The 23,990-nt window shown below is 37.5% G+C and overlaps 1 protein-coding gene across 2 annotated transcripts in view; it reads right to left on the reverse strand.

Moving 5' to 3' along the window:
• The window catches only part of LOC138334250 (monocarboxylate transporter 4-like), a 48,337-nt gene extending 39,122 nt beyond the window's left edge, over nt 1-9,215 (reverse strand). The window contains exon 1 of one of the 2 annotated variants that reach the window (XM_069282872.1): nt 8,963-9,215. The gene's annotated coding sequence lies outside the window, so the exon portion shown is untranslated. The remainder of the gene's footprint in view (nt 1-8,962) is intronic. The other variant, XM_069282873.1, reaches the window with a different exon arrangement.
• Nucleotides 9,216-23,990: the final 14,775 nt, after the last annotated feature.

Raw genomic sequence — 23,990 nt, forward strand, 5'->3', positions numbered from 1 at the left:
CCCAATACTCGTGCAATAAGCTTGTCACCCTGCAACAAAAGTTAAATGAGTTATATAAACAAGGAGTGTTTATTTTAGTAAACCATAATATTGGTGTCACAGTAGAATACAGATATGTACTCCAATCTTTCTTTTCTCGTCAAAAAGCACAACAGTGAATTCTTACTAGTCACAGGATTTGAGAACGTTGGGAGTTACAGCAAACCGCAACCGACATTGATGCCAGACGTCGACTCTATACTTTGCACTATTGCTCAGTGAGAGTACATGTATATTTTCGTAAATGACCTCACAAGAGCATTCTATCAAATATCTCTCTGAAAGGCATCCATGATGTATTGTGGTGTAGTGACACTATTTCCAGGTGTTTGCGTGTATATGCGCTGCGCTATGGGAATGCTAGGATCGGAGACTGCCCTCGAAGAAATGATAATGATACTGGGTCACAAGAACGTATTTCAGCTAGTCCCCACAGGGTTGCCGTGGTAGCAACCTGTAACTGACCAGAGATAGCGTTCAGTCTTCGCTTGTTCCTCGGTGCCTACAAGATGCTAGGACACGTCGTACCTCATTGTTCACAAATTCTAGCACCACTTGAGGAAGCAGTTGCAGAACTACAATCCAAAGACAAAATCTATTGGAATGACCAGCTGGAAGAACGTTTCTCCTATGCTCAGGAATCGTTATCCTCCAACAAAGCCATCGCCCTACCTACTGCATCTGATGTCCTTTGGATCGTGACTGATGGTTCCGTCAGTAAACATGGTATCGGGGCCACATTGTATATCATGCGCGACAACCAACTCAGGCTCGCCGGATTTTTTAGTGCCAAACTGAGAAAACATCAAGTGACATGTCTCCCATCCGAGATAGAAGCTCTCTGTATTGCAGTATCAGCCAAACATTATAGCCCATACATCCTACAATCAAAACATCAAACCTGTGCTCTGATCGCAACGATAGCCAGCCGTTTGTCCAAGCTACCAATAATTAAGTTGGCAAGCGGAGAGTTGTTAGCTAGCCCCCGTGTAACCTCCTTCCTCACAACCGTTAGCAGGTATCAGGTCGGTGTTAGACACCTGTCGGGGTCTGCTAACATACCTTCTAATTTTGCCAGCAGAAACGCGCCTACATGGGATGTTAATGTTCAAGATATCATCGACAACATATCTTCATTACCGTTCACCACAAGTCTGCATAGACAGCTATCTAATCTGACTGTCCAGATCTACATGTACATGCATTTAGTATATGCCCATCTTAAACAGGACAAGCGACCGTCAAAGACGCTTATGAACATCAAGGCCGTGAATCGCTATTTAACAGTCACATACATCGCCAAGAATTGCCTCGTAGTAGTTCACCGCAATGACCCATTATAACCATCCACAGAGCTCATAGTCGTTCCATACTGAGTTCTTGGTGGTCTGATGACAGTTTTACGTATTAAACTGGATCACCGAAGCAGACATCAAATGCAGCTTGTTGTAACGACTTGTTTCGCTACGACCGCAGTCATTAGCGTAGAGTAAGAATGATACAATTAATTTGTTTTGCTCTGGGTTCGACTGCCGCGTTAGTTCGACTGCCGCGTTAGCTGCAGATTCCTATGTCTCGCTACAATATTCAAAGGTACCAGTGAGTATGGACAATGGACGACATCAAATTCATTTAACAGTTTATTAATATTTAACATGTGTAAAGGTGACAACAAGAAAATACCCGCGTGGCTCAGTGGGAAGTACTGTGAAATGGACAATTTTGCTGCTAATATTCCCACGTTTTCGCAACCAGAATTAACTCCTACCCATCAATGAAAGACCGAGCACGTGGCGCTACACACCGGGCCGATTATCGATAGTTTAACCTCCAATTTCACAAACACCGTTCTCCAGCGAAGATTCTCAAAATATCTTCTTAACGGTTAACCCCGAAACTCAACACAGGAGGCTCCCACTTTTTTCCAGCCTACCAACGGCTCTCAACACAAGAGTGAAGACTTTTACTTACTATCGAAACCCGTCTAAAAGCGAGACATGCCAAGTCCGACATTGCACAATTTCACAAGTATTTCAAACTCAAAAATATAGCAAAAATATCGACTGACAGCGAAAAATACACACACAGTAATGTTAATGCATTTCCATACTATACAATAACAGCAAATTAGGGAAAGGATGGGCGACAAATATATAAAAATTACATAGGTTTCAAAAACACAACCCTCACCTCTCAAGGCCGGTAGAAAACTGAAAGCCTCGGCGCAGTCCCGAGATCTCGTGCCCAGCAAATTCCCGCCAAAGTCCCGGTTAATATAATTTCCGGAAAATATAGCAACGAAGCGCACCGCAGCTTCGTTACAGCAGCTTGTCATGGAAAGACAGTTTTTTTGGACTTATCAGGAACTCTCGCGCCTGTGACTCGTGTCACGTGTGTGCATCACTGAAAAGGTTCATGCAGACATTAGTCCACCAGTCTTCACCCCCAGATGCTGTCGGTGTTTCATGCGCTGTCGATGGTCTCAAACACAACCGAAAATTGATGATACTGCTTCGCGAAACAACAACTTCTTACATATCGCGATATTCAGACATCATGCATGGCTGAAATTAGTGTTGGTGTCTGTATACAGATATAGGGACAATATTAAAGGTCGTAATCGTTACCTAGTAGTGTCCATCACAGAACGATCTGAATGGTGTTTCATAAAGAAATTTACTGGTAACCAACTACGCTCATCATCGAACAAATTTAAACTCAGTGAGTGTTAATCGAGTTCCATATACCATCCCTGAGCCAGTTTACAATAAACATTGTCCAGAGTATGAGGAGGGATATGATGAAACACCAGGTACTTTATCCCAGCCACCGACTCCAGTGGACATAACACTACCTTTGTCCACCCCTGCAACGACTGTACCACCAACTCGTAACTCTCCAGACATCCCAATTCTTATCAATGAATCGGACAGTAGTACATGTGAAGACATTCCATCTGGCGTTAACACTCTGTCTGAGGAGAATACTTGCATCAAACCAGATAATGATGTACCCCCTAGATCAGAGATCAACAATTAACAACTGATTTTGCATGAATAAACTTTGTCTTTAAAGGAGACTCGTGTTCAAATGATGTTCATCTAAGGAGCATCTTCTCAGAAATATCAGCGCATCCGGTCCCGACCGTATAACCCTGATATGGTTTGGAATGTGTGAACTTACTACTGAAGGGAGGAGAATAAATATACACTACCAAATCCAGATTTGAACACAATAAGCTCAAAAATACTAGAGGAGTATCGTTAACTTAAAGCTGACAATGCAAGTTAAAAAGATATACATTTGAGATTAAAAAAAAGACAGCCCATTGCGTTTCTAAGGACGGACAGTCGCAATTTTGATTGCACGGCCTAAATATTCCTTGGATATATAGTAGATCTAGAGCCGTCAGGTGTTAGTTGTTACATCTTGAACAGCGAGCGTTCGACTGATTGTGTGGTCCACGGGCTTTATATAGGGGTCGATACCCGGTGTTGTTTCCTAAAGGAGTTAAAACAAAATGGCAACAGCCCATTCTTTAAAACGCAAGGGGTTGTCTCAGAAACGAATTTTGGAAAAAAAAGATGGAGAAAAAAATCCAACATTGTTATCATATTTTTAATCTCAAATGTATAACTTTTCACTTGCATTGTCAGCTTTTAGTCCACAATCCACTCTTTAAAAAGAGCAGCAACTGTTGTACAGTACTTAATGCGTCTAACATTCCCTCAAACGCGTTTTAAATAGATTCGTTTGCGTTTCTTTCGTTTAGTTTCGTTTGCGTTTTGTTTCGTCGAGCGTTTTTCGTTTGCGTTTCGCGTTTTCGTTCGTTTGCGTTTCGATTCGATTTCGTTTGCGTTCGTTTGCGTTTTGATTCGTTTTGGCTTTCGTTCGTTTGCGTTTGCGTGCGTTTGCGTTCCAATTCGTTTACCGGATGTTATTCATTGATATTTGATTAGGAATGGTTGACTGCGCATGTGTTGGCTAAACTAAAAGTGGAGTCAAACGACGGTGTAGGCCGATAAATTTACGTGTTCTGGACAATGTAGTAAACATACACAAATAAATTTTAAAAAAAATCCTTTTGTATCTAGACATTAATTACATTTGATACGTGTAACCTACACACATTGTTTGATAGTAATGATCATTTGTATACCTTTCTGCAAGGTCTTATATAGTACTAGCTATACACGTGTATGTGCTACAGGGGGACAGGTACAATATACACTTGTAACACCCGCGGGGCTCGATAAAGTGGACTGAGGGATTACAGACAGGTGTGAACTCACGCCACAGGACGCCGTACTGCTGGTCATAATATATATATAACTCACTGGTGCATACATTATAAAAAAATTATATCCGACTCATCACTGTTAGCATTGGATCACATTATTTTCTAGTGATACACACTATTCTAATAATAAAATAACACAATTAATAATATCTCAACCATACAACGAATACTTTTTTTTTTTACATATTTTATGTGAAATTAAGAACGTACCGAAGTCAATAGATATCAAATCATAATTGACTTATATATATACATATACAACACGAACTGACAGTTGATACATGTACATTCAACTGTATCTCTGTATTTACACGTATTGGCCATTGATATGATTGATCATGTATTTTATTGGTATGTTGATGTAACAAAACACACGAGGAATAAAACACCATAGAGCTGGTTTTCTGTAATGACTAGAATAACACAAAATTGTTTTTTTTTTTGTGGTATGCTTTGGTACATGTACATGCACGGGGTCACGTACGCGTATTATACATCGTAGCCTAAATAAACATGTGAGGGGCCGTCCGCGTGGTCTGAGGCTACGTATCAGCGATCATGAGCCATTGTTCATGGGTGACTGCACTTGACCAGGTGTGATACAAGTTGACACAAAATCAAAATATGCCGCTGTCAAATAACAAATGGTATAAATGAAAGCAGGTAAATCGAGAGGGGGAGTGGGGATGGAGAGGGGTAGAGTGTTGTACATACTGGGATATGCAAGTGAAATTTGGGGACATCATAAAGCTCCTGAGGTAGAAAAGGTGCACACTAACTTTTGCAAAAATGTTCTTGGAGTAAATAAAACAACTTGTAATGATTTTGTCTATTTAGAACTAGGAAGGTTGCCTTTGTATATAACCAGAAAAATTAAAATTTTGAAGTATTGGATAAAACTAAAAGGTACTTCCAACTGTATTTTAAAAGAATGTTTAGATACTAGAATTGAAACTAATGATGAATGGTCAATTAACATTAAAAATGAACTAGCAAAAATTGGATTAGCATACCTCTGGAATGATAGATACGTTGACTGTTATACATTTAATATTATTGAAAATAGAATTAATGAGGTATATAGACAAGAGGTTATCAACAATATAAGTAATACATCACGAGGTATACTGTATAAACATTTATATGATAATTTTTGTTTACAATTTTATTTAAGAAAGCCTATTGACACTGTATATAAAAAATGTTTAACCAAAATAAGAATTTCGGCACACAATCTGAATATTGAAAAGGGTAGAAAACAAAATATCCCACGAGAGAATAGATTGTGTACATGTTGTGATTTAAATGAACTTGAAGATGAATATCACTTTCTATTACAATGTCCATTTTATGTTGATTTACGCCAAAAGTATATTAAGAAATATTATTACAGAAGACCAAGTGTTTTTAAATTAGTTAAATTATTAAGCGTTAACAACGTTAAAGAATTACAAAATACTGGTAAATTTATTCATTTTGCTATTAAGAAAAGGTCAGAAAAGTTAAAAAGTTGAGACATTTGGCTGGAAATTTATTATCTATTATATGAATCACTCTCCATCTCATTTGTTATATCAATTGTATATTTTACATGATGTAATTTGTACTTATGGACCGTAAGGTCCACGGAATAAAATGAATTGAATTATGTGTTGTCCGTGAATTATAAAGCAAATTTATATAAGACCTCCAAATGAGTCGGGTAAATGCTACAGGTGAGTGTCCACATTGATATCTATATAACGGCCGGTACGGGGACCTCCTCTGGAGTCATATATATATACATGTAAAATATAACTACCTAACCGCTAGACCTAGGGTTTATACTTGCACTATAGATAGTACTAAATAGTTTTATGTACATCTACTCAACTAGTTGTCACATCACTTATATTATTCGTTGTACAGATTAAGCCATGTTGAATATTGTATTACATGTATGTTATTCTATTTATGTAATCTTCAAACTGGAGGAAATAAAGAGTATAATAGGGTTTATACTTGCAGTAGTCAAACGTACATGTTCACAATACCTACACTAAAATAAGAAGTTCTTCTGAAGTGTTTTCTTTTCTGAAACTGATAATTTCTATAAAACAGTACTAGTATGTGTGACAAATTCAGAGCAGACTTATAAATACTAGCATTGATTGAAGACTATTTATACACATGCATGTTTTATAATTATTTTTAAAATCTCGCTTTATAAGTTAAAAAAAATGTATTAATGCTTGGATATATATACGTAATCACATACTTATTGGTAATATATTTATAACAATTGCATATTTTCTAAGACAAGATATATTTTTCATAATGATAAATCGTACTAAATCAAAATTGCGAACGTAAAATAGACATCGCTTTCAGAATCCGGATCACTAAGCTACCGAAGTCCCGATCGACATTTATGATTGCATTCTGGTCTTCCGGTCACGCTTTCACTTCGTTTACGTTTTTTTCGTTTTTCGTTTGTGTTTTTCGTTTTGCGTTTAGCGCTTGACGAAACGCGTTTTTCGTTTTACGCTATTCGTTTTTCGTTTGCGTTTTTCGTTTTTCGTTTGCGTTTTCGTTCGTTTTCGTTTAACATTTCGTTTGCGTTTTGCGTTTCGCGTTCGTTTCGAGGGAATGTTAGACGCATTAAGTACTGTATCAAAGAATGGTGGGTCACCCAATCCCCGATTCATTTAGGAAGGCAGACACGCAACTGCATCAAACACTACACAATATAAATATAGGAATAAACAGGTTAACAGCGTCTTGCCAAGCCCTTAACTGTCTCAGGACATCATACAGAGCAGAACAGAGCAACATCAAATCTAGTTATACTCGATATAAAAAGAACTGTATCATATCTATCGATGGAGTACACCCAGGAACAACATTGGCCCAACTGTTGACTCTCAGGATCCAGCAATTCGTTAGGAGAATACATATACATGAAGAGTAACTTAAATACTATAGGGATTGCCCTGTTAGGAGAATACATATACATGAAGAGTAACTTAAATACTATAGGGATTGCCCTGTTAGGAGAATACATATACATGAAGAGTTACTTAAATACTATAGGGATTGCCCTGTTAGGAGAATACATATACATGAAGAGTTACTTAAATACTATAGGGATTGCCCTGTAACTTAAGTGTAAATTTTATTACACTCTACAACAATTATGGATCCTATAGCTACCTCTACACCTATTACAAGATCAAATGCAAACAAGATATCTCGTCTTGCAAGTAACCGTTGTCCAATATGTGAAAAATTTGAAGATGACTCGGACCCTATATCATGCTCAATCGGTGAACTGCCGTTTAGTCTTAAATGTGCCAAAACATCTTCAGAAATATACAAAGTCATGACAAAAGAAAGTGCCTCAACTTTTATGTGAACATGCACATGATAAAACTCCAACAAAGTTAAAACGGAAGTCCAAGACCTTAAAGCATCCCTTAAAGAGGAAACATCGACAAAAATCAAAATTGCCTTTTTCTGGCTTTCTGCATTTTTTTAATAATAGACTGCGAGTATTGTCATTCTACTGTAGTGATTTTGAGAATATATCAATTTATTAGAATGGTTATTAGAAAAGATTTTGGACAGTGTCACATTGCAGACATCGCCTTGGTCCATATTATGGACATGTTGAGCACGTGCATACGGTAAAAGGTTAGGATTTGTCAATAGAACAATTTGGGAGTCAATGAATATTAATTGTTATTGAAGCCGTATAACTAGAGATACGCGGCGTTTTACATATGAGTTTTCCTGTAGTTTTAGAAGAAGGTGGAAGTGCCGTTACTTTGTGAGGATGGACTTGTAAATAGACTTGTGTGAGCATTGTGTGAAACCTGACCAGGAGAGTGTGGATTTATACTGTGTTGTTAATTTAAGTACTTTGGATTCACTGTGGATAAAGTTCCATTTTGTAAAGTCATTTATCGCACCACTCGTCATCCCAAAAGAACTCATACAGGCGACGGCGTTACACTACATCTTTGCTAGCCTTAATTTCTATTTTTCAAGTTCAGTAACTTACAATAGGTTATTGTGGGCTAATTAAAAGTATCATATATATGTGTTATTGTTGTTATTTGTATGTGTACCTTCAGATGCATAGCTATCTTGTAATGATATTAAGTAAGAAAGAAACGCTGGGTATAAATGTGTGTGTTGTTTGATATAAGAACTAAGATATTTGGAAAACGTGCCGACTCGTGACATCTTTTAAATACATAGTTAATGTTTTATGATGGCCCTATGAATTGATTAACAATAAAAATAAATTGTTTCGTAAACAAGTTTTATATTTTAATATCTTAATAAAATTAAACTAAAATCGTTCTCTGTGATTATATCTTGAAACGTTGACCATTGTTTACGCTCAGCGGCACTTCGATACCAAATACATATAAATAAAATGATATACCATACATATAAATAAGATGATATACCATACATATAAATAACATGATAAGTTGATAAGCTTAGCTTCGATACCATACATATAAATAAAATGATAAGTTGATAAGCTTACCTGCAAGACAAATATTTATGAACAAAATGAATAAATTAACCATTACACGTATGAACCATGTATGAAAGTGTAAGTTTTCATACCTGTTTATCCTACAGATCCAGGGATAGGTAGGTTTCCTAGGGCAGTATGTGTGTCGCTATGTCATCCGCTCATATATGTAACACGATCACCACAAATCTATACTTTAATCCTATATCACACCATTAGTTAGAACATCTACCAAACAAAGGTAATCTTTTACAACGACAATATATATGTTACATATCGTTTCCTTGTCGCTGTGTTTGATGGTGGCATTCTTCTCAGTGTTTATTGGCTACCTATCTAAGTTATACCCCAATGCATACCGAGAAGAATATCATCGTCAAACTCAGTTATAAATAAATACTATATTTTTAAATGATACACGTAAATACAGGTATATCCTGTATGAGATTAGGGGCAGTAGTTTACAGTCACTAACACTAGGTTATAATATAAACCTTCTCGAGGAAGTACAAACAGATCCAGAAAGTAGACTCTTAAAGGGACAATTCAGTCTAAAAGAACATTAAAATTTGTACATATATCGAAAAAAAACCCAGTTCTATTTGAAATTAGATCAGTCGGTTTTACTGTGATATGCCAGAAATGCCCATGGCGGTGAAATGCGTGTGAAATGTTCAACCTCGCTCAAAAAATCATTTTATCACCTCCACAGTGGTTATGTAGTTCATTTGTTTAACGTGAGTGACTTTGGCTGGGATATGGGTACAGCATATTGTACCTGCTTAATCGTATTGATCAACGATTTGTAATTACAACAGTATCAATTAAAATAATAAATCATGATGTGGACTTTGTCAGTATTTTATGTTATATGTTTCATAAGAAATGCAGAACACTACATTTATGCCACATTTTGCTTCTTGGTTATGTAATAGAATTAGCCTGAGTGAACTGTCCCTTTAAATTACACAGTTACATTTTTGTAAATGAATTTACTCGGTATCTTCTTGATGCCTCGTTACTGTGTGGCTCACCAAACGTTAAGTATAACCATACCTTGTTGCAAAACTGTACAGCATATGTTTGCCATTAAATGTTTTAATAATAATAATGGTAATGAAAACATAAATAAGCTTTTTACTGCAAAAACAAAACAAAAAGTAGGTTTATTTATAAATCAAAAGTAGTGACAGTATATACCGGGAATGATTGTACTTCACGGATAGTGTGTCCTTACACACAGTGAACACGTGTAGCCGTCCCACCAACTATTACTGACGCCTTATCTAGAATAAGTGTCTATAAACTATGGGACTAAAATACACGAGGGAGATTATATTTACAATGGTGTTTTTAAAAATACCCACTGCTGGGCACACCGTGCAGTTATGTCTTTGTCCGTAACGTGTATGTTTTTATGTCATAATGTTATAAATTTTTACTCACCTATATATGACTGATGACCACAGCACGCGCTATCACGATATGTATGATATCAACAATGCTGCTTCTTTGTGGCGCTTAGCTAGGTTAGGTGAACACGTGTACATGCGTAGCCGTCACACGTACCCTTACTGACCCCATGTTGTATGTGGTGAAAAGCATCTAGAATGAGTGTCAATAAACTCTGGGACTAAAATACAAGAGGGAGATTATTAGGCCGGGATCTAGGGGGGGTCTACGTGCACCCCCCACAACTTAACGAACCAATGTTTTTCTGAAGCCTTATGACCCACTGATAACGAAATCGAGAGGTAACATTGTATAAACTGGGATGAACTTCCGGTTATGACGTCATCAAGATGGCCGCCATATCGAATTTCACTAAAGATTGAAAAATAGTCATAACATTGACATTTTTCAACCGAAGAAGACAAATGAGGCATCAAAATGACCACAATAGAACAACAATTACATATCAGGACCATATAATCCAATATATGTAGTTATTTCTACGCAGAAAATGAAAAAATTGGATTTTAAGCTCAAAATGGTAATTTTTTAGCAAATTTTTCATATTTGGCTTGACGCAGCAAAAATGTTTGCCAACAGCAAACTATTATTTCTAATCAGTTATTTGACCTTTTATCAATCAGTAAAAACAACATAAACAAAAAAACATAGTTAACATTGTATACGGTCCGGTTATGACGTCATCAAGATGGCCGCCATCTCGAATTTCACTAACAATTGAAGAATAGTCATCACATTAACATTTTTCAACCGAAGTAGACAAATGAGGTATCAAAATGATCATAATATAACACAAAATTCATATCGGAACCATATAATCCAATATATGTAGTGATTTCTACGCAGGAAATGAAAAAAATAGGATTTTAAGCTCAAAAATGATAATTTTATAGCAATTTTTTTCATATTTGGCTTTACGCAGCTATAATTGTTTCCCAACAAGAAAGTATTATTCGAAATCAGTTATTTTGACCTCTTATCAATTAGCAAAAACAACAACAACAAAAATGTATAGAAATTCAAAAGAGAATTATTGTTATACCATCATTTGGTTTACAAAACATCACCGGGTGCGTATACAGGGTATATGATTGCTGTTTTTTTCCAAACCGCTGACACTACAGTTTCCGGATGTCTTAGAACTTCCCGAAGATAACATTGGCAATTGACGATTCATATCTTAACACATTTGAATTTTAAGTTGGCTTAATATCTAAGTGGGACTTATTTCCTAACAAAATCCATTTTCATGTTCGAAAGTTTGTAGACTAGTAGCGTCTCAAGACGAATTTTTACTGCACAACGCCAACTAATAGGGTATCAAATTAAAACTGAAGAAAGCATTTGTTTCCGTTAATACACGACACTTTCCGAAATTTGTTTCTTTTAGAAATAGCGCATCCACTGTTAACTTTATTTTTCTGTGTATAACGTAAGGAAATGTCAGATGGTTACTGCAGTATCACATATTTCTTTCAATAGTTCTTAATGATAAGCATTATCTTTGTGCGTGCTTTCTCGCCAGAGTGTCGATGAGCTGATGAGCTGATGTGATATTACATTACCGGTTTACCATCGTGGTTCTAACTTGTCAACCGTCCATGGCCAGAGGTAACATCAAGAACATCGGGTTCGCGGATGTGGGAGCTCATCTTGTTTTCAACCTAGTGATTCACATATCGTATATGATGTTCCAGACCTCTCCGGTAGGATGGAAAAGACACCAGAGCCACATTCTGCGAAGGGTTGAGTTGCATCTCCTTAATTCGTATGAAGCACAATTCCTCATTCTTGTGAACCCTCAGTGACCATAGATGACACAGGTGAATTATTTGAGGTCATAAATGAGGTATACAGTGAAGTTCCTCTCTTTGCCAAGTCTGGAGAGCACTGTAGAAAACTTTTTCTGGAGAGTCTTCAATGGTGTATCCACGCATACACCAGATGCGACACAACCAGTACCTTCAAGGGACATGGGAAAGTCTGACCAATGAAAAACATTTAACATTTATGACCTCATTAAAGACCTCAAGGATATCACCTGTGCCACCTATAGTCGCACGAGTGTCCACAACGCCAGTGAGTGACAAATACCGCAAACACACTTCGATTTAGGCAGCAATAAACTTTACTGTGTTTCTTCAGATGAACAACAGGAAAACGAGGTCGCACTATAATAACATAACATAGGATCCGGAACCGGGTTTTATATCCGGATACACAATTACTGGCGTAACCACTTTTTCTTTTTTTCTTTTTTTAAGAAGTCTATGAATGAAATTAAGTCACTTAATGAAGTGAATACAGAAGTGAACTTGATATTTAAGATGATCAATATCAAACTTATAAACTCAGTCAATTAGTAAAGCAAAAATGAAATTGTATGCGACTACAAAATTCACACAACTACATAACGGTTTCTTGACCATAAAAAATAAAAATACACGAAAGGAAAAGTTCCACTCCCAAAAATGTTCATGTGTATATGACAAAGTCATCAAAGTGTTTTGGGAGTTTATGCTCACGTGTTGGTCGAGAGTTCATTAGAGGCTGAGTAACGGGCAAGTCTGTTGCATTTAGAGAGCCCAATGGGTCTACGTCAGTATGAAGACATGTATCGCCTTGAGGGTCAACTATTTCAACTGCATTATCAGGTTGAGGAATATTGTCCGGTGGCTGGGATATCGCACTTGGAATATCTGGGACTTCGGGCGGCCGTGGTTCGAGTGCTTCCATAGGTGTTGTCAATACAAATTCTTCGTCGGTCGACGCGTCGATGATCGGGAAAGTGTTCGGAGTGCTTGTCGCGTAGGTGGTGGTTACCTTATAACAGTCCACAAGTTTCACACGGTAAGAGGAAGATCGGATTTGGTTACCTACAAATTTGCGGATATTGCACCACTCTCCCTCCACTTTGACAACAAGATATCTATCCCGTGCTTTGTTTTTGTTCTTGTCATGATGTAGGTAGACTAGGTCACCAACGTGGATAATTTGACGAGGTGGTTGTAAGCCAGACGGGGCCTTACATTTTTCACTGTACGAGTGGTTTGTCTCTCTGGCTTGTTTCTGCTGCAATGCGAGAATTTCATCATCCAAGGGAACTTGTTGGTTGAGGAATTGGTCGCGTTGAGACAACATTTCTCTTGATGATAGACCACGGCTACGAATGCGTGTGTTGACTCGAGCAGTAGCGAGTGATAGTTGTAAGGGTGTCACCATTCGACACAATGGATCCTCACGAAGAATTTCGTCCTCGAGCTCCTGAATAGCTCTTTCAGCTACAGGGTTCTTGTTGGGGTTTTTCGCGTTACCGACTTCGATCGTCATGCGGTACTTTGCTAGAAGCTCATCGCCCACCAAAGATTTGAGTCCTGGAGCAGCATCAGTTCTTATAACTGCAAAGGGACCATCTAGCGGACAGATAGGAATGCACAACTGCAAAATTCCATCTCGGAGAGTGTCTCGACGTTCGTCTTCAATGAGCATTGTTGAGGTGTATGAAGTTACACACTCACGAACGAGCAGAATAAGTTGTCGTTCCCGCTTGATAACATCGGCTGCGAACTGACTGCCGACTGCCGCGGGAGGATCGGAGGACGTTTGAGTGACCACGAATGTCGGAGCTGTCTTTAGTGAGGCACATTGATGACAACCCTCAGACACGCGGTGGATAGCAGTATCCATATCTAGAGCGTAAAAGTATCTATGCACAACTGTTTTGAGTTGATGGTGTGAAGGATGTCCTAATCTGATATGGAGAGCTGTGAGTAATCCGTCGAGAACCTGTCGTGGGACGATAATGCTGTTGGTTGATTTCGCAAAAGGAGTATTTCGTTTAACAACCAGCAGTCCATCTCTGGAAAGCGAAGCTACATTTAAGTAGCGTTTGACGTCACGTACGTTGGTTAACTTTTTTGATGGGCGTGTGCCTTGTTTGAGATGTGCGCATGTACGACGCAAATCGCTACAGTCTGATTGAATGGCTAGCCATGCTGACCGACTTATGAATGGCATAGCTACAGATCCATTGACAATTTCACTTGACGAGACACTGCGCACGACCGATTCTGATGACAAGTGGACAAAAGTGCAGATCTGACATATGGGTTCTTCACAAGGTGGTGCGTTGCGACTCGAGAAATCAGCAGGCAGATTGGCAGTGCCTGCTACATGTCGAATAGAAACCTGGAACCGACTGGCAGTTGACAGGAAAGTCGTCACACGAGGGCTAGCAGAAAACTCGCCACGACAGAGCTTTTCGAAGGCTTGTACACATGGTTTGCTGTCTGTGAGGACACAAGTATTGACGGATGACTGGATGATATATGGTGAAAAGTGTTTGATAGCAGCAGCAATGGACAATGCTTCTATTTCACATGGGAGCCACTTGGCCTGGTTTTTCCGGAGCTTTGCGCTAAAGAAACCACTAAGTTGGGTTTTTCCGTCGCGCGTGATGTAAAGTGTGGCGCCTAAGCCGGGATTTCTGACTGCTCCATCTGTTACAATCCAGAGTTGGTCATCCGATCGTGGTAAGGTGATGGTGCGGTTGGAGAGTAAAGCCTGCTGTGCCGTTCTGAACGCGTCTCTCAGTTCATCTGACCACAAAATTTTGTCTTTTGATTCACGTCCTGCTACTGCGTCATCCAGGGGAGACATGAGTTTCGAACAGTCCTTGAGTACCCTTGCCATAACTTTGTAAGCTCCGATGAAAGATCGGAGTCCACATACGTTGTGGGGTGCGGAACATGTGGAGAGAGCGGAGATACGATGCGGACTTGCACGGATTGTTCCGAGGCACCAGGTCCATCCCAAGATCGAGGTTTGTTTGGGCGCGATAACTGTTTTGGGTGCGGACAGGTTCAACCTACTGTGACGGAGTGCCTGGAGAACATCAGTCCAATTTCGCAACAGATCTTCTAATGTGTTTCCACCACAGTAAAGATCGTCGGCGACTTTGGCTATACATCCCTTTTCGACGAGATCTCCCAGAACACGACAAGTAAGTTCCTCTAGGGCTGTTTCTGACCCAGGCATGCCCATAGCACACCTTGCGTACACACGGACACCCTTGAATGGGGTCACTACACCACAGTATTTCATTGATTCGCGAGACAAAGGGATTTGGTAAAACGCCTTTGTGAGGTCTGTAGTGATGATGTACTTCCACTGCGCGATCTGACGTAAAGTAGAATCCACATCGGGCATGAGAAATTTCAGGCTTTATTGACGCCAGAGTTCGAGACCGAAGTTCCGTGCCATACCTCTGTTTTACTAGTTTTGGAAGGTCGGCATGGATGAGTCTCAGCCATGTCAGGACAACAAAATTTTCAAGGGACGGGGACATTTCCTCATCTTCATCAATCTCCTCGCCGTGATGGGTGATACCAGAGTCGCGTCGTAATAAATTGTCTTCCGCGAATGCCATCAATCTTTGGTACAAGTCCTCTGGCCTTTCGGTTGGTTCTAATTTAATGGCACAAAAGTCAATGAGGTGCCCTCCTGTTGATTGGAAACCGAAATGAAGGCGGATTTGTTGCCAAATGAAAGAAATTGATGTTGAATTCTTAACAATGGTGTTTCTGGCAATGATTGGGGCATAGTTGGCAATTTGGCCTAACATTAACTCTAAAGAAGTTACTTTTTGCTCACGAGTTTTCCTTACCGCCCTTGGTAAATCCTCGCCGTCATTCACGAAGCCCCTGTGTGGTGTGTTTCTTGATTTTTTTAGCCAATGAACACCGTCAACGAGGAACGGGGCAAAGTTTGGGTCAAGGGAGAGTGTATAAATAAGGTTTTGTTTCCAGTTCTCAAAAGAATTGACAGTTTCTGTTTTTGTAAGACACCATTGTTTCGGAGCCCTTTGCGCCATCGTTCAAATCGAGCATGTAAACACAGCAGCAATTACACTGCGGTGCGGTTATACTGTCACCTGTTTTGTTGTGATGATAATTAAATGTTTCTGAGTTCGTAGGACGCTGCCACCACGCCAGTGAGTGACAAATACCGCAAACACACTTCGATTTAGGCAGCAATAAACTTTACTGTGTTTCTTCAGATGAACAACAGGAAAACGAGGTCGCACTATAATAACATAACATAGGATCCGGAACCGGGTTTTATATCCGGATACACAATTACTGGCGCAAGGTTGATGAATGGTGCTTGAATCATCAACTATTCGAAGAATCTGGATCTGGTGTAATTTCCTGAGAAGTCTGAAACAGCATATACGATATGTTAGAATCTGAAGGAGATCCCACATCCCTGAACCTGTTGTTCCTGATATAAACTCTGGCCATGGATGGGCCATGAAAGATGTCAGGCTAGAACACCACTGGTAATGTAGTGTCACATCATCTCATCGACATCGAAGACGACGCTCTGGCTTTCGACGAATTGGATACTGATATCTCGATTACTCTGATTTGGACTGCATGTACCAGCTATCAGACATGGCGAGTCACGTCAGAGGATAGTGCAGTGAGGTGGGAAAGCACGCACAATGATAATGGCTATAATTGAGAACCAGCGAAAGAAATATGTGACATTGTGGTACCTATCTGACATTTTGCTAATAATATGCATAGGAAATAAACGAAACTGTGATTTGTCCTACCCGAGGCTAGATATTCTGTCAACTTTACATTCGTGTTTCCTACTTATAAATCGCCAATAGTCAAACTTATTTAAGGAACTTATAACACACCAGGAAACTAGTGTCAGCGGTTTGGAGTTAGAAAAATAGCATATACCCAGTATACGCACCCAGTGATGTTTTGTAAACTTAACGATGGTATAACAATAATTCTGTTTTGTATCTCTATATATTTTATTGTTTTACTGAGTGATTAGAGGTCAAATAACTGTTTACGAATAATAGTTTGCTGTTGGTAAACATTTTTGCTGCGTCAAGCCAAATATGAAAAATTTGCTAAAAATTATCATTTTTGAACTTAAAATCCGATTTTTTCATTTCCTACCTAGAAATCACTACATATATTGGATTATATGGTCCTGATATGTAATTGTTGTTCTATTGTGGTCATTTTGATGCCTCATTTGTCTTCTTCGGTTGAAAAATGTTAATGTTATGACTATTTTTCAATCTTTAGTGAAATTCGATATGGCGGCCATCTTGATGACGTCATAACCGGAAGTTCATCCCAGTTTATACAATGTTACCTCTCGATTTCGTTATCAGTGGGTCATAAGGCTTCAGAAAAACATTGGTTCGTTAAGTTGTGGGGGGGTGCACGTAGACCCCCCCTTAGATCCCGGCCTATATATTTACAATGGTGTTTTAAAAAATACCCACTACTCGGCGCACCGTGCAGTTATGTCTTTGTTCGTAACGTGTATGTCGTTATGTCACCTTTGTGTGGTGAACAATTGGAACAAGTAAGAAATGAGAAATTACTTGGTGTTCATATAGATGATTGTCTTACATGAGTAAATCATGTCACAGCTATTTTATCTAAAGTAAGACAAAGATTAGGCTTACTACGACGTATTAGTCCATATTTACCCATGGAAGGGAAATTGTAATTTTTTAACTCATGTGTGTTTCCATATCTTTTATACTGTAGTACAGTATGGTCAGGATGCAACTTAAATCTGATGCCCATTCTCAAGGCCCAGAAGCAGGCAGCTAGGCTTATTTTAGGTGTACCTTATGATACACCATCTCAAGATATGTTTTACTGCCTTAAATGGATGTCCTTAGACGAATATTTTAAAATCAGAAGACTTTGTATGTTACATAAATGTTTTAGTCAGAATGTACCTGAATACTTATCAGAAAATGTGTCTCTTGTACGAGAGGCTCATATTAGAAATACAAGATTCTCATGTCAAAATAATTTTAAAGTGTCTAAACACAGAACTGTATTTTATACAAAGCAATTTCTTGTAAACAGCATCAATGATTGGAATCTTTTACCAAATGACATGAAGAAAATTCAAAGCAATCAAACCTTTAAACGAAATCTTGTCCAGTACTGTATATCACTATATATATATATATATATATCATAGACCAGTATTGTATTTTTATTGTGATGTCTAATCATTTTTCTATCTGAGATTCTTATTTGAATTCCTTATAATATTATGCATACTTATATTAGCATGTAACTATGTCAATTTTTATTATTTGCTATTTTAGCATATATGTATACAAGGCATATGCCTTTTAATGACGTATAACTATATGCATGAGATTTATGCATCCTGTGATAATTTTAAGTATATTTTCTGTGATATGTTTGTTATTGTTTATAAATTTGCTTAATTTGTCTGCTATTTTAACTAACAAATGATATTCACTGGTAGCCCTGTTCTGTTAATTTTCGTTCTTAAACTGTTATTTTAACCATATTTGTGATTTTTTAAATATTTATGTTGGTTATATCTGTTTTACTGTTATTATCAAAATTTTAGTTATCTTTAACTAAAAGCATGTTATTATTTTCTAGCACACGTTATATATTTGCTGCTGTGTTATCTCTATCTTTGCATGCGTTTGTCTTTTTTAAATGATGTTAGATTCAGTGGCTGATGTTATTATTTTTTTTGCATTGTTATTCATTTCATTTCACGTGTTAGTGTCAGCAATGATTGTTAATGATTTTGTTTCCCATGTTATTGCCAGAATGTTACGTGATTTTTATGTGAAACTTTGTTAGCATCAACAGAACATGTGATTATTTACGTGACCACGTTACGAGTAGCGTTGGAAACGTTATTTTTTTTTGAAAGCGTTATTTTTTTCGTGGAAATAACGCTGCCTATTGTTCTCATTGACCCCCTACGGCGACAGCGCAGTGAGCCGGCGGGCGAGCTTCGCTAGTGTGTTGACCACTCACCCATAACGAGAGCACGGCTCCCAATATATAGTCGACTGGCGGTATCGCTGTCACTGTATCGCTACCGTATCGCATGTGCTGTGCAACTGAGCATGGAATACATATAGTTTTCAGTTACTATATTTACAGTTCTTTTTCTCCAAAGTTTGCATTCACTGTATAAACTTATTGAAAATTCCTGACATATTAGGGTTGTCTTGGAATCGGCAAGGACGTTTAAATCCTTGGAATCGGTCATAGTTTAACTACACTGTACAAAGATTTGATGTTTTTTAACATATTGTGTATTTCAAGTTTATTGATTATTACGTTATAAATATAATATATAGATATGTTTCTGATAACGTACGTAATCTGTTTTGTTTAACGAAATTGTGTACATTTCTTGTATGGCTGATTAACAAAACTATTTGTCGAAGTTATGCATATTATGGAATCTGTTTTGATTAACGAAATTGTGTACATTTCTTGAATGGCTGATTTATATATATCACAACATTATTTGAGGCATATTTTGGAACAACTGCTATATATTCAAAATGAACATGACAAAATCTACTATAATTCTATATGATATGTCGTATCGTACAGGGAAGACACAAATAAATATCAAATGCACGTCCCTTGAATACAGTTAAAATACGCATGATGCAAACTGACATGCATTTATTTAATTAAATACACTGTATTGTACGTTTTGTCTACGTTATGAAAAGTGAAATATATGTTCAAGTTCATGCTAAAATCACTGTCAAAACAAACTCCATTGTATCCGACTTGCTACCGCGCAGGGACATGTAACATGCGCAGCGACCCGTGAAAATTGCCCGCGGGTCAAGCAGTCGTGGATCTTTTATTTTCCTCAAGTATTATTATCTACGCTAGAAGGCCGCTACCATTAATTTTTTATGTACTGTTTGGAATCGGCTTGTTAACTTAAGCCGTTAACTTTTAACTTCAACAAAGATTATTGAAAAATGGTACCGCGATATAGAGTCATCTAGCTAAAGGAAAACTATACTCTACTATCAATGAATTTGTGTCACGATAAAATGAGGTGTGTTCTCCTTTCAAGACACTCGGAGTCATTAGTTGCCGGACACCTAGATATCCGCATTTCGGTGCCAGGACATGTATTGTAGTAACGAGACTTATTTGGTGCGTGACGTAATCGACCCTTTGCGAGGCAGCGCAGCTCATCACTATCAATGCTTGCATACGGCGCTCGACACACCTACCTGTGATTTTCAAAAACGTCTTTTCAGCGATTGGGGATTGTTGGTACGTTTCTCTGATTTTTTATTATTAAATAGCATTGTCATGAACTTTCGTTTTCTTATAAAATGTTAAGCAATGCGGGACGAAAGCGTAATTGTGAGAACCGCGATGAACAACGTAACCCTGTACAATTTCACCTGGATGCGGAGGCTGGTGGATAATTATGTATATTTAATGAGGGTAAAACTTTCGTGTAGATTTCTTACTTTTTTTTCAATGATTTATGCATTCTTTCTAAAGACTGTAGTAAAAAGTAACACATACTTGTATTCATCTTAGCATTAACATTTTTCTACATATTTAATTCTCCCTCTCTCTTTCTTTCTTTCTCTGCCTCCCTCTCACAGGTCACAGCACTTATAGGTTCTCGCCATGTGTGCTAGTGTGATTATGCTGTTTAGACAGGAATTTACACTAGACCTATACACGGTGGAGAAGGTTAACGGAATCGTGATGCGCCCTGACTTACGAGGCTCGACTTACGGGGCGCTTATATTAAGGCGGCACTAGTAGGAGCACTAAGCGAGAAAATGGCCGACAATAATTGTATACACTTTATAGACAAAGATATTGAAAGGAACATTAACATTGAAAGTTGCTAGTAGACGTAAAAATTTCTCTTTATGAGTTGCAAATTGGTTGAAATCTTAGCGAAGTACGGAACTAGCTGGGCGGGTGGTTACGTTATGTATAGTAATCTTCAGAATGTGCACACAAGTCATCTACAAGTATTTAAACCAGATTTGTGCAGTCAAAAATGATAATTTCAGTTTATGCTGGAAATGGCTTTATTAGACCATGTAGAAACCTCTCCGTGCCGCGCGCGACCGGAATAACCTGTAAACCGCCGATATCGAGGTCAAATTTTCTGACCACCCGATTATGCATATTTTCTAGCTCTAAACCGTGTGACGTCACAATAGTCCGTGGCTTATAGCTGTACTATAACTGATGTGCTATCACTTACATCGACGGTCACAGGAAAGCCGATCAAAGATTTTTTATGATTACTTTTGAGTGAAGTTAATCGTACAATAACTTTGGCTCGAATATAAATAACTAAAAGAGTGAAATTCGATGTTTCAAATACACTAATTTATGCTCTAATAGCAGGTATCTTCGTGTAATTATGAAAGAAAATCCACACAGAAATAAAAGTTTAAGATTTTTTGTCGAGGAGTTCAGCAACGAATGAGCTTAAATTACATAGTATTTTCCTGTAGGCTGTATCTTTGATACATTGTGAATTGCAAAGTTTGTGACTGTAGAATGAAATTTTACGTAACAAGTAAAGAAATCATTGATTAAAGGATCAAGGATATGATGCTTGACATACGTACACACCGATGATTGATCATTACAAACATTGTGTTGTGTGTTGCTAACCGAATAAATTGAGATACATTTATTACAATACCGTAAAACGTTTCAACATGTGGTAGAAAGAATTTACTTTCGATATTATAAAAGATCAAGTAATTGAGATATTAAGCAAAACAAACTATTTTTCAGACCGTGTGGTCGCTTTCAATTTAATTTTAATTATACGAGTTGATACACCGATATTATAGATATATAATTAGCCATGCCTTTGGTTTGATGATTATGTAATACCTTGACCAGGATATTGTTTACCTGTACACAACGCCATTCATCGAACTCACCTGTAATTACCTGGCCGCGGGCAATTTGCTATTACGTGGACTATGTCGGGTATTTGCTATTGTCTTACTGTCGATCAGGTTAGGACATCCGTTAATTGGATTGTGATTTGAATTATGGAAACCCCGTACATCTATGCTCTAGGTTTTTTTATTGTCACCTCCATTTTTAAAATGAAGATGTAAAAGCAAATGGAAGTAAAATATACCTGATCATACCTAGGAATATATGTTACAAACACATATATATGTCGTACACAGGTAAAACAAAAACTGGAAGGTGACTTATTCAGAAACAAAAATGGTTCTAAGAACTATTTCAACTAAAGGTTTAACCTTAAAAATTATTCCAGTCTAGTACTGTAATTACGGAATCGTGGCATATACCAATCTTCCATAATTTCTAAGGTATTAGTAAAAATTCTAAGCATGTATTTTCACCGTTTCGAATCTAAATGTACATGTATAGTCATACAAGAAGGGTTACAACATTATCACACTAAATATGCTTATTTAAATATCATTTAGTATATTTTTAAAAGGTACAAGATATTATATCTTTTTATAATGCCTGTATACAAGAAATTTCAATTTTCATTTGAACACTTTATGTGGTTACTTTTTGGATTATACGATAAATGTTCATATATCATACTATTAAATCACGGTATGATATACAAAACGGTCGACAATGACTATTCTATTTTAAGGATTTAGTATAATTTTGAAATAATGAATTTAAATCTACACTTAAACTGATACCATTGATGTATTTCTGCTTTTTAGTAAACGTTATGGATAAAGTTTCAAAGGCAACAATATAGATATACATATTATTTTCGGTATAAGTTCGGTACTGTTACTCCAATATCACATAACTGATAACCGTCCACATTTTATTTTTACTCAAAAACTGTGCCGTATTTGCATCGTTATAGCAGAAGTTTGAAATAAAAACACGGATTTTAGATATATTCATGCTAAATTTTGGGATTTTACTCGTAAAAAGATAGTGTTACATTATACTGTTTTTTTATTATACTGAAATTTACATCCTATGCTATCTAAATCTAAGTCCAGACTGATCCGAACATCTTTTTGATATCGCTATCAAATTGGACTGATTATCTAATCTAAAGTTAGATATATATTTGTCTGAATTTTTTAAGTGGTGTAAATGGAATGTTTTGAAACTGAAAACATCTACATCATAAAGCTAGAATAACCATTTACTCGAAAAACTCAAATTGTAGATCTAACGTATACGTATATATGCTATATGTAGCCGCGGACTACTCTTACATGACAAGACCACGTGACCACCTAGCTCATTATCTCTGAACCGTAGTCGACGCTACCCGTAAATCACGACCAAAACCAACCGATAGCGCTAAAAGATGGGCGATTCGTTGGGTGGGACTTAATTTTTCATTCATCCAAAGCAATATCCTGACGTATTATGAAAAAAAAATTTTGGCTGCACAAATCCTTTAAGAAACACAACTATGTACATGAATTATAGGAATGAATAAAAATCACGATTTTGATCAGATATCAATATTTCCATTCCAGGTTCTGCATCCCATTGAGAACATCTTGGGAAATTTCTGTAATCGTTGAATCCATTTGTATGTGTATGCTTATGAGAAGTTTACTTGAGTAAAAAGTATTGTTTAAACTAATAAATAAACAGGCCGCGATATTTCCCGGGAGACATTGGGATGATCTTTCCTCGTGAGCTTTGAATCGATCCAAACTTCAAGTGGCACCTTAAGTACTAATTGCCATCATTTATAAGTATGACATCGAACAAGTTTTATGTTGACAGCTGACGGCGGAAT

The sequence above is a fragment of the Argopecten irradians genome, chromosome 11, assembly GCF_041381155.1.
Source record: "Argopecten irradians isolate NY chromosome 11, Ai_NY, whole genome shotgun sequence".
Classification (NCBI taxonomy): domain Eukaryota; kingdom Metazoa; phylum Mollusca; class Bivalvia; order Pectinida; family Pectinidae; genus Argopecten; species Argopecten irradians.